An 18,133-nucleotide genomic window follows, 5' to 3' on the forward strand; every position below is an offset into this window, starting at 1 on the left:
TGGGAAATATCTACCTTCTACCCATCTATAACTCAACATCATTATAAATGAGGGTCACTCCTCAACTGAGTACAAAATAAAGGTTAAATGAAATGAACTGTATGACCTTGTACTATATCATGTTATGCCTCTGTGCCCTCGTCTACAACTATAAATATGTTCGCGTTCACTCACATGTTTCTCCCATGCACCTCAAATCTGAGCAATAAATCAAACTTGACAGGAATCTTCAGACTGTCTGCCTCCCTGTGACATGTCTCACGCTATATCACTCACATGAGTCTGTCTGTTTGCCAAGTGCTGGATGTGTAGGAATGGGGCAGTCGTACCATAGTGTGATGGGGGAGTATGTGGGGTTCTGTACATATAAGTGTGACTGTAGGGTGTTTTGGATTAGCCAGCAGGTGTGACTTTACATTCCCATACAGATTTCCTCCAATAACAAAGCAAAAAAAGTGCAAAGGTGTCACAATAACATAAACACATTAATGGAATATTTCAGCATTTTTAACCCTTTTGTGTGACCTTAACTTTTTGTGTACACTCAGTACCCTAGAGGACAAAAACGTCCTCTCCCTATACACTGCCATAAAAACAGTATACAGTAATATTTTTTTCTACTTTTTTTTACAAACCTTTTATCCCACTTGACCTCTTGACATACATATCAAATATTCATTCATTTGTAATAGCTTTTAACCCTTTACATGCATGCTTATGTGATGACGTGAGCCATTTTATTTAAAAAAAACACAATAATTGAAACATTTCTCATATAATAGATGCAAAGTGGATTTTTTTGAGTGGGATAATCAGACTCTAGGATATGTTAATGATTTGCAATAAAACTGCTTTTGATACATGTTTAGTATTTGTGCAGTCACAGATGCAAATAAATACTCACTCTCAGCTCCCTAAGGACAAAAACGTCCTCTCTCTATAAACTGCCCTAAAAACATTATACAGTAATATTTTTTTCTACTTTTTTTTTGAAAACGTTTTATCCCACTTGACCTCTTTACATACATATCAAATATTAATTCATTGTCAGTTGACAATTTTATTTCCAGTTTCTTTGATGATGTCAACAAAGTACCAAAGTAACAAAGTGAACCTGCAGCCACCTGAAAACCCACAAATTGCACCTTACAGCTGCACACATATGCATGCGCACAAAGACACACACACATACACACACACACACACACACACACAGTAATTTCACAACACACGCACAGACACAACCCTAAGGTATCCATATGGATCCACACTTTCCATTAATTTCTCATATTTCTTATGTTTAGGCCTGCAACTCTAAAAAATTACAAAAAAGTACAAAAATGGTTTTAGGGAGCATATTTGATCCTCAAAAAAAACAGGAGGAAACAAATGATTGAGCTAGATAGGGCTAAAATAGCAATTTTGGTGTCTTAAGTGTTGATTATTGCCTAATATCATCAAATTTACATGTGTTTGTCATCATGGCTATGGTTTGAAAAAATAAAGTTTAAATTGGGCCATTTTTTCCATAAACGTTTGAGTTTGTAAAGTTTGGCTGTGTGTACACAAACACACACACTATATTTTCTCAATACACACATATGCACCACACACTAGCATCCCTACCAACACACTCACACCATTTAGGTTGAATTTTTTTTTTCTATTGCACTGTGGGGGTCAGGACCGACAACCTGGAAAATTGCTTGTAATTCAACCCTATGCCAAATATAGGGAAATGGCTCAAAATTGTGAAGGTGTTGAAAATGATCAATTTTGATGCTTTATGTCGAGGATGAAAGCATAAAATCATTGAAAAAGCAGGATCAAATTGGTAAAAATGGCCATTTTGAATGGGAGTCAATAGGGGACAAAAACGTCCTTAGGGAGCTGAGAGTAACAAAAAAGTGTACAGCCTTTATTATAGATGGTACAAAGTTGCTGAGTAGAAATTCACAAAATATTTGACACGAATCACATCACAAAAAACCATGTAGATTTTCGGGACACTCTTCCTGTCACCCTAGCGAGCACAGCAGTCTGCTCCACACACTGCTTTGAGCTTCTCCGCCCCCCCCCCCCCCCCCCCCCCCCCCCCCCCCTCCTCCTCCTGCAAACCCCACTCCGTTGTGATTGGTTACCTTCCTTCCGGAACATTTCCAGCAGCGCGCGGGGAGATTTCTGAGAGAGGAAGGTGGGGGCATGGCCGGAGCTTGCCTGAGCAGCATTAGCATACATGGAAACATCCGGGAACGTGACGACACGATACCTGGAAATTTTAACAAGTGAATTCTCGACTGGCTGCCCTAGTGTTTAGTGCTCTGCATAGCCACCCCAGACGGTAAGCAGGGAATACGTCTAAATGCATGTATGTAATTATTTGATAGGCTAGTATGGTTAAACATGACTATAAATCATTATAACAAAGTTTATAGGTCATAAAAGTCGAAAAGTATCATAGGTCCTCTTTAAGAGAGGGACATGTGTAACGTATAGCCTTCAATACAAAGACAAGATGATTGAAGGAATAATACATTACCAGTACAAAAAAACAGTGTCCATCTTTTCAGCACTGCTATTCAGTAGCCTATTACTGGCTTTAGAACATGTTTAGCACAGATTTTGGATTTGGTCCCTCCACATAGCATATGATGTGGAAATTGTAGCAACCTCACTGTGACACAAAATTACTTTGAGATGCTGCAATGTGTTAAATGTTCAACTTTAGACGTGTGAGAAGTTGTCATTTTACCCTTTGCAGGGAACCAGGTTATAGCTGCCTGTTTGTCCTTGATGTCTTAATGCTAAGACACGCTAACCACACCCTATAGTCTACAACTGTATTTAACATAGAGGCATGAGATTACATGAGAGTACATCTCAATCAACAAACACATTTATTTCCCAAATGTGAACCATTATTGTAGAAATGGGGTGCTCCTCCATATCATACTTGCAGATACACATTCCACTCAGTCAAAGGCATAAGCCTTAAAATATGTCATTTTGATTTGAGCCCATGAGAGAGAGAGAGAGAGAGAGAGAGAGCGAGAGAGAGAGAGAGAGAGAGCCTTGTGAATTGGGCTGGACCCACCAAGCCACCTCATACCTTGTTAGCGTTGTGCCCGTCTCTCTAGGTAGAATGATGTCATTGGCCAGCCCTGGGTGAGAGACTGGAATGTTACAGCCTGTTGATTGAGGCAAAGGATTGTGGGCCGGGTGCTGTGAATGTTTCTTTTTTTTACGTGTGAAATGAGGAGACTATGGAGGGGAGACCGTGCACGTGTTTGTGCATGTGTACGCCTATGTGCATGTATGGGGGCTTTGCTGCAACACTGCTGTGTGAAGACTTGTCTCAGTACAGGCCAGCTGTGAGCGGGGGAGTAGGTGGCCCATCTGTACATTCACAGCAAACACAAGCTAAATAAGCCCTCTACTCATTTGGACACAGATACATGCACAGTATAGGATGAAAACATGATTGTAGCCGGACAGGTTGTGTTGCGTGTACCATTTGCCAGAAGCCCTGGGCAGACTGAGTGGAGACTGTGGTATTTGGGGTCATAGTGAGTGAACGATCCTGATGTTTAGGCCGGGCCATGGGAGACTACGGTGGGGGATACATCAGACATTTAGTTCCAAATTGGGAGAGAATCAGCCAAAATATGTGATCAAGTAGTTTGTGTTGTCATAACACAAATTCTGTAGTAGATACAAATACTGTAGCCATGACAGATGGGCGATAATTTTGCGATAAAGTAAAGGTTATGGGACTTTGACCTTCACTTCTTTCAACCCCACAGTGATCATTTGTTCCATGAGGGTGGAGGCCTGTGAGAGAAGGGAGGTTGTGGCATAAGTCCTGGGAGCCCCACTGTGTGAGCAACGAGGTTGTTTTCTTAAAAAACTGAATAACAAACCTCTAGCCTTGTTGGTGTTGAGAGGGGCATTTTTGAAGTGACACAGGGGACTCTTAAACCCAGTGATTTATTGCTCGGCCAATGGGAGGGGGGGGGGGGGGGTAGGAAACCAGAAGTACCCACCCTGAGTGAAGCAGGTGTGGGCTGAAGCCTGCGACAGTATGGTCACCATAACATATGATGAAGGGTGCAGGACTGTACTGAGCAAATAATGTTCATATTTTATAATGGCTGAGTATAAAATGTTTGGCTATTTAAAAGATTAATTTCTGTAAATGACAATGGTATTTTTTAACGACTATTTGTGTGCTTTTGGAATACACCCAGGAGGTTATATGTATTATCAAGTAATTTTACCTTATTTCGAGTTCTTAAACTCATGTTATCTTAAAAGAAGTAAAAATGTCCAATTAAAGTGAGATTATTTCAACTTATTTTATAATAAATTAGCTAAACTATCTCAACAGAAGATATATAAGGCACATTGAAGCCTCCATCTCGAATCTTGAAGAATATTAAGACTCTATAAGTGACGCCAAAACTCTACAGCCATCCTAGCAGCCCTGCGAGACTGTACTGAACTGTATTTTAATGTCACCATGCTTACATGTTCAAAAACATAATCCTAACATGTTTTACCATGCTCACTAACTTAGTTTTGCATGTTCTTATTAGAACTAAAGTCAAAGTACAGCTGAGGGTGATATGAAATGTATAATTCTGACTTGCTTGCGTCAAATGCTCTCCAAAGCACAACTGATGGTTCATGAATGTCTGAACCTAACTCAAGCAACCCACCTTATAATCAATGGGATATTTTAGTCCCGATCAACATTACCATCCCTAAAGCTATATAGCACAAGCGTGGCTCAAATGACTTGATATTTGTGATATCTATGCTGTGTGCTTTGTGGCATTGTCAAGGAAAGCATGCTTTGTGAATTTAATTGAATTATTCTCAATGTAGTGTGACGTTTCTTGGTTTACTGCCCTCCATGGTTCATGTGTGGGGTTTGTTCAGTTTGACCTTTGGGGTCAGCAAAGGAAGGTCAAGGTTCACTGTGCTTGGCACTGGGGCAAAAGTTCAAAATAGTAAAAGTATTTTAGACTTTTTAGACACACTTTCTGCAAAGCATTGTAGGTAAAAGCCTGATGTACTAGTTCTCCTGAAAGAATTCCCTCAGTAGCCGAGTGTCTGCGGGTGACATCACAAGGAGGCAAATATTAACTCAGTGTGAGATCAGAATCTGGCAAGAGGGACACAAATATTTTCAGACTGTATTTAGGTAATTATGCTCTTTTTTGCTTTCTTTTTTTAAGAAAGAACTCCACGATTCCACGACATGGTAGCTAGTGTCTCAAAATGGTGACACGAATAGTCTAATAGACCACCAGCATTTTGGGTGGTTTCTGGCAGGTCTAAATTCCACAGCTCTCTGTCCCTACAGATGAGATGACACGGACACTTTCAGATGTTTACTCCTGTTTGCCCTGCAAATTCCAACATTGCCTCATGGTTAAGAAAGAAGGAGTAAGGAATGTGGAAGCCCTTACAAACCTAGATGCCATAAACTCATCTGAATTTGTGACAGGACTATACCGGGTGGCAACTACAGATTCTTAATAGTGAGTTACTGTGGTGATGGGATGATTGTCCCTGCTTTTATGACTGTAAAATGTAAACTTACAGCTGTGCAAATATTAAAAAATGCTTTTACAGTTGCCATGCTGCACCGAATAGAGGAGGCAGTAAGTCGCTGGGACCTTTTAGGCCTTTGGACACCGTCTGCGTGCATTCACAACACAGAAGCACACAGAGTTCCAAGAGTGGAGGTCACAGAAAATGGTCTGTGAACGTTGGAGGCTATGAGCGAGAGACAGTGATAAATGGCAGTGCAGACAAATACATCTAATAAGAACACTTTGGCACATTTCTGCACACTGACAAGCATACTGCGTCTTGTGTCTTAATGCCATTCCATCTGCCATCTACTTGTTTTGACTATTGATAAGCAGCATTTATATCACAAGCAAATTAATGTTTTTATTCCGCCTGTAAGTGGTGCTCCACTTGGAGGCATAAACACAAATACCAAGTGTAACTCTCATCAAGGGGTCTGGATAATGTTAGGCATAATACGAATCGTAAACTTTCTCAGGGCACAGAGGAGGCATGCCAGCTGCTGGGAAAACAAAGACACTCTATAGCATATGCTGCGTGCCATTCTGTGTTTGGGTAAGTACTTATGAAATATGTTATTTATGTGTTTTTGTGTGTGGATTCCTGGGTTATTTGTTCTTGCTGTATGTGAGAACTTGGTTAGGAACCCTGTCCTCATTTTATTCTCATACAGCAGTGAAAAGTTATGTATCTTCATGCTTATAACCCCAACACAGTTTCTCCTACATAGGCAGTGCACCTAAACAACTAGATATCTTTGCGTTGTGAATTTTGAATATATTTATTTCTTTACATGAAAAACCTAAGGTCTACGCATGGTTACTTTTGTTTTATATTACGCGTACTAAGCTTACCATAAAAGTTCTTTATGATGTACAAAATCTGTATGAGAGCAGCCATAGTCAAACTGCCGCATTCATTCTTATACATAAATAAAGTTTGATTTCGAAAACAGCCAATATTTCCCCATGTAATAAGAAATAATAATTGTATGATATGATTTGTATCGAAGTATAAACCTGAATTAATATAATATACTATGTTTTGACACTTTGATGGCACATGGCAGCCCAACATTGGAGTAATGAGGTAAATGACTACACTTCACTACAATGCCCGCTCTCCTTTCGGTCTCCATTTTGTCTCTGATTTGGTTTCCACCAACTTGTGAGGGTAATATGTTCACAAAAGTGTTACTAATGCTATCTGGCTGCCATTTAGTGCTGGAGAGTACCAAATCAATTTTTCCTGAGAGAAAGAAAAACTGTGATTTGTAGTTTGGTAATCACAGGACCGGATCAGTACGCGGGGTCTACTTTCACGTGCAGCAGCATACATTATAACAGATGCAGGCCGGATGGTGAGGGGCGGTTGCGAGGCCCATTGAGGCTTCATTAATGGAACAGGAAGAGAATTGAAGCACGAGGGCAAACACACACAACTCATTACCCCCTGGCCATCGTGTACCTTTCACACCGCAACTCAAAGTGTGTGCCTGCGTGTGTGTGCCTGCGTGTGTGTGTGTGTGTGTGTGTGTGTGTGTGTGTGTGTGTGTGTGTGTGTGTGTGTGTGTGTGTGTGTGTGTGTGTGTGTGTGTGTGTGTGTGTGTGTGTGCCTGTGTGTGTGTGTGTGTGTGTGTTGCATTCATTGCATATATATGAGTTTTTTTGTTTGAGTGGGCGGGTGTTACAGTTACAAGCTATGCTCCTCAGAGATGAAAACTGCATTAAATAACATATGATGTCAAGGTTGCACCAGATATACAAACGTTGGAGTGATGAAGCTTAACATTAGATGGCTCTATACTGCTCACCTCACAACAAAGGACAATGTCATTAGAGCTTTTTCACACCGATCTAAGACAAATGCAATAGAGGGACTAATGTGTCTTACTGCTTTACACACACTCTGCATAAAAAAACTGAATTCCTCATAAATGACTGACAGCCTTCAGCTAACAAGTCACGCCAAGAGCAGTAAGCTGACTGAGCTGACACTTGGCTGTTGGAGATGCAACAGGACATCCACCCTTTTACACCACTGTGTCACTTTGGAACCGACTGGCACACACTATCCCTCATACACGCACGCACTAAGCCACCCTCATCCGGGACACACTGCCGGCCTCTGTACCGTGTATAAAATCAGGAGAGCAAAGAGCAGAGCCATTGACGCAAGATGGAAATAAAAGTGCAAACACATAGCAGGCCCAGCCGAGGGTTGATGCTGTATATACGTGCTGTGTAATAGTTAGTGGCAGGACACGTCAGAGTTACTAAGCTGTTGTAAACAGGTGTCAAAAACTGCCCTGGAAAGTGTCTTCCATCACGGACAGACAAAGGACCTCTGAGAAAAAAGGAATAATTTTAGTCTGTGGCTGTGACCAAATGCTTCCTCTAAGAGCTCATCAGGCGGATTTTTACAACGATTACCGTTATGCTGACTAAATCTTTCACACTGTTGCTCTGACGGGTGTTAAAGCAAGGATGTTATTGTTTATCCTTCTGCTTCTAGACCAGAAAAGGCAGGTGTTGAACTTACACTCATGGAATATGATTCTCATACAGTCAAATACTGTCTGAAATACTTAATTACGAAAGTCCACAAATAATATGCTATTTTAGCTTACATTCGAATAATATAACGGAAGTTGCACGCGTAAATGTGTTAATTTATGAATTCATTAATGATGAATACACCTATTATGTAGTTGTTTGACATCAAGTGGCACCAATTCTGAATGCATTATACTATTAGTAAAGTCTAACTTCAGAAAAACACAATGTTTTCTTTAGCCTATTACATAATTTAAATGCTATATCTAAGGCGTGACTACAGCAAACATATATGTTTTTATTTGTTGAGCTTATATCTTGAATATTATATCTTCTAAGTCTTATTAAATGGGAATACTGTAATAAAATGTAGCATGGTTAATACTCACCTCTTAATATTTACACATACTGTATTTCCAATGGCAAAGATGCAGTTGCTTTTTTTTAATTGATCAAATGAATAGGGTTATGTAGTCTGCACAACCTTTAAATGTGTGTGTGTGTGTGTGTGTGTGTGTGTGTGTGTGTGTGTGTGTGCGTGTGCGTGTGCGTGTGCGTGTGCGTGTGCGTGTGCGTGTGCGAGTGCGTGTGTGTGTTACGTTTTTTTTCCCCAGGTGTGTACCCAGACAGGTGATCAAAACAACCAGCTCCAGTGTGTCTGGGCTCATACACATAAATAATGAATTACTCTGCTTTTTTTTACTGCATACAATGGCCCATAGATTAAGACATTAACACATTTATGACGGGAACATTCCTGTATATCATTGTCATCCAATGTGGTCAGTCAGCAGGGAGATGTGAACCCGGTCTGCCACTGTAAATTATGGCGTAACTTTTTTTTGGGGGGGGGGTAGTTATAAGCACTCAGTCAAGTCTCCATCCCTCCATCACTCCATTCCTCTCTCTTTCTCCCACCCACCCGAGTGGCTCCACCCTCCAGCAGATATAAGCAACAAGTCCACAAGGTGTGCGACTGTTATGAGCACATTTCCCAGGGTTCCCTCTGTGTGGTTGTCTATCTGTCTGCTATTCTGTCAGTCAGTCTTGACTGCAGTGATTATTTCCTTTTAAACGGCCACTCACATAAGGTAAGCACCGTCCTATTCTCAATATAGCCTGGGTTTCATTATGCATTTGAATGGAATCTTATTTTATCAGTTAATTTGTGTAATGTATTCTGTATTTTCTTGTTCATGTCCATGCGTGTTGTTTTATTGGCTTTTAATGAATCATGTGTACATTCTTTCAATTTAGTTTGTAGTGTTTTTTCACACCGTATCGTCTTTAAGTGAGTAAACTCAAAGTTTTGCATTCATTTTAATTTGGCACTAATGCATTTTGAAAATATTTGATTACATCCGACACTCTTTGTGAAATGGGATGGTTCATTTGAACAAAATGTCAGCTCTGGACAAAGCATTAAACTGCTGAAGTTCTAAGGTAAATATAACACGATAAATATTAAATAAAGCACAACAGATGGATGTCAATGATTGCTTTTTTAATTCTTATTTCTAGGCCAAAATAATTGGTGTTTTTTTTTTTTTTTGTGATAAACGTCTCTGATATATGTTTGGGGTTTCTCTGGGCAAAATGAAAGGCCTACCTATATAGCCTTTAGTTTGTGAAGCATAATCTCTGCACAGAAGAAGGCAGAACATCTGTTAAGCTAGAGTGGTGTCAAGGCCACTGCATTGTATAGCATCCCTAGTCAGACATTAGCTTTCTCCATAGCTCCAGAGAGCTGTTCAGATGCCATATGTCCACCTGTGAATGCCTGTGCGGAAAGCAAATATGCATTAGAGTGTTTTGTGTGCATGTGTGTCTTTGTATGCAGAAATTTGAAGCCAAACTGTCAGATGTATGTGATGGGGGCAAGAGCGGCAGTTTGGTGAGAAGAGACTCCAGAGCAAACACACAGTCTTTTTCTCTGAGCAGCTCTGTCTCTCTGGGCCTAAAATCTGCTTCAAAATGCTCTTTATTGGATAGAACTCGAGGGATTGATGCCTTGTCACAGTGACTGTTACATTATGCACTTGATGATGGATAAAATCTTCATGTTATTATCAGAATCCATCCTCCATATATTAAGAGTTACTTTGCTGAGTTACTGTGAATGAAACAATGTAGCGTGGGTCATGTGGATTGGCTGTGAACATAGATGTGTCGGTCTCCTAAGAAAGTAAGGATGAAATCATTCAAAATCGAACACAATTGTTATTTATTTAGATTAAGATTAGGCCTTGACTCTCATTGGATTATTAATGTGTAGTTTGGTCTGTGCTGTATTGTGATCTGATAAAAAATTATACTATATTGAACAAGTTTCTAAAGAGTTTCAGTATCCCTTTCCTTCTTTTTAAAGCATTGATTACAAAGTCCTCCTTTCTTATTATTGCACGCAACGTCTTTTTCTTTCTCTCTTCCTTTACTTATCGATCTTTGCATTGCATCATAATATAAAATCAGCAAATTGCCCCTGCAGTGACCTTAGGGGGCAAAAGTGCTGAATAAGATGTGACCCTTACAAATGGCCTAGTGTGAGTGTGCCCTACTGTAAATATAGCTGGTCCCATGCACAAGTAACCTTTTGAATAGAGTGTGTGCTTGTATATGTGTGTATGTGTGTGTCTGTGCGTGCATGTGCATACAACATTGTACCCTCCTGAATACATTATTCGGCAGGAATGCACAGAACAAATGAACCTAGTGAAAGCCAAGAATAATGGTAGGGTTAAGGAGAGGGAAAGAAGTAAACACCAAACTTTGGTCATATAGCTGCACAGCTGTGGCAGTGTGTGTGTGTGTGTGTGTGTGTGTGTGTGTGTGTGTGTGTGTGTGTGTGTGCGAGTGTGTGGACTGGAGTATGGTATTCCTCTGCTTTGTGTACGACGTTTGTTTGAGCGAGGACGTTTGCAGCGTGACTTGAGGAGGTGATAATTTTACGAGGTGTGCTTTGTGATAAAAGCTGTGTTTAGGGAGCTGAGGAGCTGCAAATGTTTTGTTCCCTTTTTCCCTGAGAAAAACCACAGCGTCAGGGCACTTACCAAGAGTGAGTGCGAGGGTTCCCCGCTGCTGGCTTAAGGTTGCATTTGTAAATGGTTTGCGGTGCAGGGCAGGAAGGCGTGAGCGGTTTTGCCAACCATGTTGAGTGGGGATTTAAACACTAGCTCTTGGTCAGGCTTCCTGTCATACGCAGAAGGAGGAAACCCCAAAGACCTAATCTGGACGAATAACAACATTTTAAGGAGCTTGGTGGCTTCTGTAAAGTTTCTCTCCTGCACCCATACACACAAAGCACAAGCAAAGAAACAACTGTACACACAACTGTTGCCCATCATGTGATGAATACCACTGGCGTCTCATCACCACTGAACTATTCTGTAGTCCTTCCTTTTCCCAGATCTGTTAGCGAGGCTGTTTAAAGAGACACCCAGTCTGGCCCTCTGACCCTCTGGCTTTCGGGTCAGGGAACGGGGATGTTTCCGAGGGGAGGAAAAGGGCCAGCCAGGGCAAACGAAAGACGGTTCAGAACAGGCCTCAACCTGTTCACACAGACACACAGGAAGAAAGGTTGTGGGTGAGAAGAGAGCTTTCTCTCTCTCTAACAGCCGAGAGAGAATAGACAGATGTGTCTGGAGACGCCGGGGACAGCAGACTCAGAGCTATATTTCCATTTCAGTCTAATGAGCATGAGAGGAGAAATTGAAAAGTACTTTTAAGATTAGCGGCTTGAGCTTGGCTGTCGTGTCTCATCGACTGTCACTGTTGCTGGCTCCGTCACTGTGTGTGTGTGTGTGTGTGTGTGTGTTTCTTCTCAACCAGTATCTATTCTGATGTTCTTATTCCTGCCCAACATTGGTATTTGCTCTAATAAATGCAAGTACAAACTTACTAATTAACATAACTTTTTGGAGTGTACTATTTTCCCTTTAATCATTTTGGCTTTAACACACAGTGACAATATGATTGCAGACTGTTTTCCCCGTTTGAAATTTTCAGCCTTTCCTAGAGAAATAAATGAAATCATAAGTCCTTTGTCTTAAATCCAAAAAATCCAAATTGAAACTAAAGCAGAGTTACATTTCAGAGCTCGGTACCTGTAGTGTGCTCGGAGTTGTACATACACATTGCAATGACAATCCTTATTATCATGTTTAATGGCAGCTCTGGATGGATAAGTAACTGAAAAGCATTTGAACTCATAAATAACATTCTTGAAAACTGACACAGTTTTTTAATAGTTTTAAATAGAGTTTATATCAAGTTTGAGCCAACCTAATGTACATTTTTGTTTTAAATGTTCTCTCCAGACATGTAATAGTGAATCAAATGTTCTAAGGAGGGTGAGTTTTTGTCCTGCAGTTTTAAGAGCCTTATCCTTTTTTTTCACATTATAGTTGAGGGGTGTGCACAGCTGCTTTTTAATGAGATTGTAGAGATTGCAGCTTGTATAAACCGCAGTAGCCAACACCTCAGGTTCACTCAGCAGAAACAATACCTTACAGACACGTGATGCCCATGAGCCCCCTTACGACGCACACCTGACACACAATTTATCGTGTTTCGTTTATGTAAAATGTCAAAAAGATGGACATCTGGAAGTAATTGGGGGAAGCATAGGCACACGCACATACACACATATTACATGCAATGTTAGACTACTTTGAGGTTTGCTTATTTTTGGGACTGTCTGGGCCATGCAAGACATGCTGAGAGCCCCAGTGGTGTATGACCAGGCTGCATATGATCTTGACAGCAGATGTTGAAAAATTAGGGTCCGAACCGCAGATATTTGTTCGTCCTTTTCCCTCTGGGCTGTTGACTCATGGTTGATGTGTTGGGTTGAATTTGAGTGACACTGAAAGTGATGCGATGTGGCATGTGTAAAAAAATAATTGCCGAACTGTATCTGTTTCACTTTGTTTAGTATGTAAAGCTATAGTGCGTAACTTTTTCATAAAAATGAATGTCGGTTACATTCATGCCATCGCCAAACTAGTTGACACAAAGTTGATTTATTAGTCTTTATTGAACATGGTTAAGAAAATAATAATACAAACATAAATAAAACAATTGAGCAATAAAAAAGGAGAATAGTAAATTAAAAAAAACAAACAAATGGGATCCTAAACAACAAATACATAACTCAAATAATATAGTTCATGTTCAATAGGGATAGGAAGAAGTTAAAAAAAAACTTTTCTGGTCCTACCCCCTCTTACTTTTTATAATTGTTTACAAAATAAAGTAAAATAAATGTTAGCCTATCAGGTCCACAAAACTCTCTCTGTATTTCTCTGTATGGCAGCATTTACAAATTGGTGTCACCCCCCCGACACTAGTGCAGGAGCTCAGAAAAAATCCTAAGAAGAGCCCAAGAAATGTTTCAGTTGTTGTTTGCTAAGAAAACACCTGGACGTAGAGCAGAATGTATAAAAATCCTTTTTCAATCACCAAATACTTACTGCATGTAGATGCTGTGTTTTTGTAATTACTCAGAATTCCTTATGGGAGCGAAATAAGTTACGCAATGTAGCTTTAAGAGAGATAAGTGATGAAGTCAGAATATACTGTTAACATAATATTCTGCACATATTTTTCATCCACAAAAAATGTGGCTGCTCCAGCAATGGCAATGTCAGTCTGTTGGTTTACCACTTTTGTCCAGACTGAAATATCTCAATAACTTTTGAATTAATTGGTATGAAAGTTTGTACAATCATTCACGGTCTACAGAGGATGTTCCCCTCAGGATTAATTGTTGTCACTTTGGTAATGCCCTCACTGTATCTCAGGTGGGGGTTTTTAATCAGGTCAAAATGTTGATGTGTCAAATATACCAGACCAACGACACACATATGGATAGTTTACAAAAAAGTTTTAGCCATGTGGATCAATGTTAGCCTATTTCTGTTGTATACAATTGTTCTACTATGTGTTTATGTGTGCCTCATAAACAAACCAGTATTGATACATTGTTAACAGGATAACACATGGGTGACATCTGCCTGGCATGAAAATGTAGAACATGGTTTCTGTTCCTGTTTAGTGTCCGTAAAAAATGGTTGCTTGTCAGAGAGTCATCATTGAAGGAGCCAACTTGTTTTACACCCGTGTGTGAAAAATGTGACATTTGTGCAGAACTGGCACACGCAATCATGACTTCTCACAGCTTTAGCCTATTCATATGTGACTTCATCTCTGATATCTGTGTGGATGGAAAGACGACACATACATTGGTATAACAGACTTCTTCATGGATACTTTGTTATAACCGCACCTTTCGCTCTTTCTGTTTTCTCTCGTAACAAGTTAAAGGGTGGAAAATAGCTGGTTAATGTTTATGTCAGAGTCTGAAAGTGGCCCTACTGTGTGAACAAGTCACTGTGGAGGCCACACTTATGTAGAATAATGTGTTGGCAAGCAGCTCAGCAGGTCAATATGGGAGGTGTTTCCATCACTCAGCGGTCGCCATGACAACGTTACGGAGTGACTATGTGACACTGAACAGACCCTCGTTGTATGGTCCTCGTGATCTGTAGACGTAGGTTTTGTATTTCCAGTCCTTTAAAAACATCTCACAGGGGGCGCCTTTAGCTCAGTTGGTAAGGCGTCCCCCTCCCGGGCCGGGCCCAGCAGCAGACCCGGGTTCGATTCCCACCCGCGATCGTTCTCTGCATGTCACTCCCCTCTCTGCCCCATTTCACCTCTGTCTCTCTGCACTATCAATAAAGCATAAAAATGTCCAAAAAATATCTTTAAAAAAAAAAAACATCTCACACACACACACACACACACACACACACACACACACACACACACACATGCAGAAAAACATACCAACACTGAGCTGGGACGTTCCTTCAAGGTAGTAAAAGTGTCACATATATTTTCTTAAAACGTTTTTATTTGTACTTTTTTATGTTCATAATAGGGGGAACACTTACATTATATATATCATTATACAATATACAGTATTTCCCTGATATCACTGACTTTTTAGTTAGCTTAAAATAACAAAAAAATGCATTCTTATAATGGCAATGACACTACATCTTTAAAGGTCACATATTATGCTAAATGCACTTTTTAAATGTGTTCTAACATATCCATGGGTCCACGGTGTGCCTAGAGACTGCCAAAATATTAAGAAAAATAACAATCTCTCCTTTTCTCACTCTCCCCCTTTCTGAAACCCCCACCCCTCCCCCCCAATATACTCCAGTCAGAATTCTCCTCGTTTCTGACCTCAAAAACTGGAAAGCCAGAAGCTTCCACTGTGCAGCCCACACCCCTATTTCTTATTGGTCCACGGCCCTGACAGACAGAGGGCGAGGCGTATCTGGCTTCACTTCCGGACAGGGGGCGGGGGGGCTCAAAGATTGTATATTTACGAGGGGAGCTGCAGCTCTTTTTAAAAAATAGGCCATTGTGAGATTAGCTGAACATCAGCATAGTACAATAAATTATCTGAAAGTTTTTTTCAGCAAACAATTAAAGAAAAGCGTATTAGGGACCACTAAGACCATATAATATGGTGTATAATAGTACCGAAAAGTGTATAATATGGGAGCTTTAAAGGAATACTTCACCCATAGGGAACCAGCGCTCTATCATTATAAAATCACTATTATAATATAATGAATGAGGTTTTTCTTTCCTCAGTCTTCTCCAAGTCTTCCCTTGGCCCAGCTGTCCTGTTAATCCTGACCCTTATTGTGATGTCACAAGAAGGAAAATGTAGGGTTAGACAGTGAGACCATAAAACACTCTTTCTGCCTTTTCTCAGGCTAGGATGAACCGATTTAATTTTTTTTGCACATTTATACTACATAGGATCTCCGAGTTCAATACACCTTCATATTCCAACCGGTGAAGTAGGTCTTTAAATGATTTTATGTACATTTACCATGGAATTTAACACCTATTTCAATATTCATTCTGATGCGTACTGTATGTCAATCTATATTATTATCTTTTAATATTTTTTTTAATTTCCTGACATTTGTCAATTTAAAATGGACAACATTTCAAATTTCAATTTGACAAATGTGTTGGTATTGAAGCACTTTTGTCTTTAAACCTGCATGCACCCCTCATGGATAAGATTTTGGTCTAAAAAAGGTTTTAAAGTTCTTTGTATCCGGTATACAGTGAACGTATACACAGTGTCATTCTTTGTTATCAGCGCTCTCCCTCCTAGAAACATTCCTCAGGCCCTTCTCATGCTGTAGACTTACTCTTACACTCTTTTTACCCTCTAAATAAAACCAGATACACCTTTCTCTTTCTTTCATTATACTCAATATATTTCTATTATCACCCTATATTTACTGTTTAGGCTGTTATTCAATGTTGTCCTAAAAGTTCCCATTTTGGGAAACTTAACGTAGCCTCACACAGATAATGAAGGAGATTTGATGCTAAGGCAAAACTGTGTCACACCTTAGAATCAGGGTCTTTTCTTTTCTGTCAGTACACCTCACAGATTCCTATAGTTGATTAGGATACTGGGAATAGATCACAGCTTCCGCTTAGTGCAAAAATAGATTCCAGTTCTTGTTGGGAAAAACTCAGTGGTATTCCTTTGGACTTTATGGCATGTCTGGCCTCTTTTGCCCTGGAAACTATGCGCTCTTCTTTCAAAGACTGGCTCTCATCGGGAGAGACAGTGGCACGGCCTTGTCAAAATCACCAGTCGACTGAGAAAAAGGTGAAAGGGCTGAAAAAGATCCAAAGAGCCAGTGATGGAGTGGACAGAAAGGATGTGGTTTAGGACGTGAATCAGAAAAAAAATACAGAAGAGTCATCCGTAATAAAATTAGGACTGGGATTACGTTTGAACCAGTGTGACAGGACATATGTAGACTGAGACTAGGATGAAAATGGTCCCTGTAAATAATGACTGAGATACTAGATACTCTGAGGAGCTTGAAGTGAGTTATTTGTGTGCTGGGCAGCAAAAAGCAAACCCCTTTGCCTTGCTCTGTTACTGACCATTTAAGACAGAGAACCCAAGGGGTTAAGTAATGGATACATAGGATGTCTTTGTTGAATAGCTTGACCGCAAGCGGACCGACCTTTTGTTGCAGGCCTAAAGGAGAAAACAAATACAGTACATCAGACAAGCATTATCAAATGAATGGACCTTGGGTGAAAAGTCTACGGTTAACAGAAAAGCACCTGGGTGGCTTTAGATCATTCTCACTGGATACCATGTGTGATTCTTGTGTCGTTAAAGGTGCACTATGCAGTTTCAGGAGAGGGTAATTTGTTTGTACATATGCGTAGCCTGCAGTTATTTTACAAATAAAAATGTTCTACATGTAATTACAATCGTATTAAAAAATTGTATAATCATAAATCAAAAAAAAAATATTTAGAGACACCTGGAACCAAACGAAATACTAGAATATGCTTGTAAACAAAACTGTGGGCCCTGCTGATGTAAACAACAACAGTGAAACAGTAACTTGTCAGGTAGCTTTCTAACTTCAAACAGTGTTCACAGGATCCAATTTTCCTGTGAGTAAATTATATTCAGTTAAAAGAACAACTTAACCTTAGAAAAAATTCACTTATCTGAACCACCCAAAGTTACATAGTGCACCTTTAATGCGAATGCCTTTATTCACACGAGCAGTGTGGTGTGCTTACCAGGGAGTTGACTAGGAAGTGACAGAAATACTTCACACTGTTGTAAAAGGAGACAAAGAAGGCTTGTGTGTCAATCTTTGAGTGCATTTCCATGCTAATCTTCCAATAATTTTCCAACACACATTTTGATCATTTATGATTCAGGATATGTAAATCATCAACATTACATTTAAACAAATAGGAGTTTGCCCTGTAATAATGTGCATTTCATATGGTTTTTGTAACATGACTTCTCTCTGTAAAGTGCAAGGCAACATTATGAACCGTATAGGACAGATTAATCACTGCAGTAGTTTTTTAAGCATTAGGCATCA

Source organism: Ammodytes marinus (assembly GCF_949987685.1).
Source record: "Ammodytes marinus genome assembly, chromosome: 12".
NCBI classification, from domain to species: domain Eukaryota; kingdom Metazoa; phylum Chordata; class Actinopteri; order Uranoscopiformes; family Ammodytidae; genus Ammodytes; species Ammodytes marinus.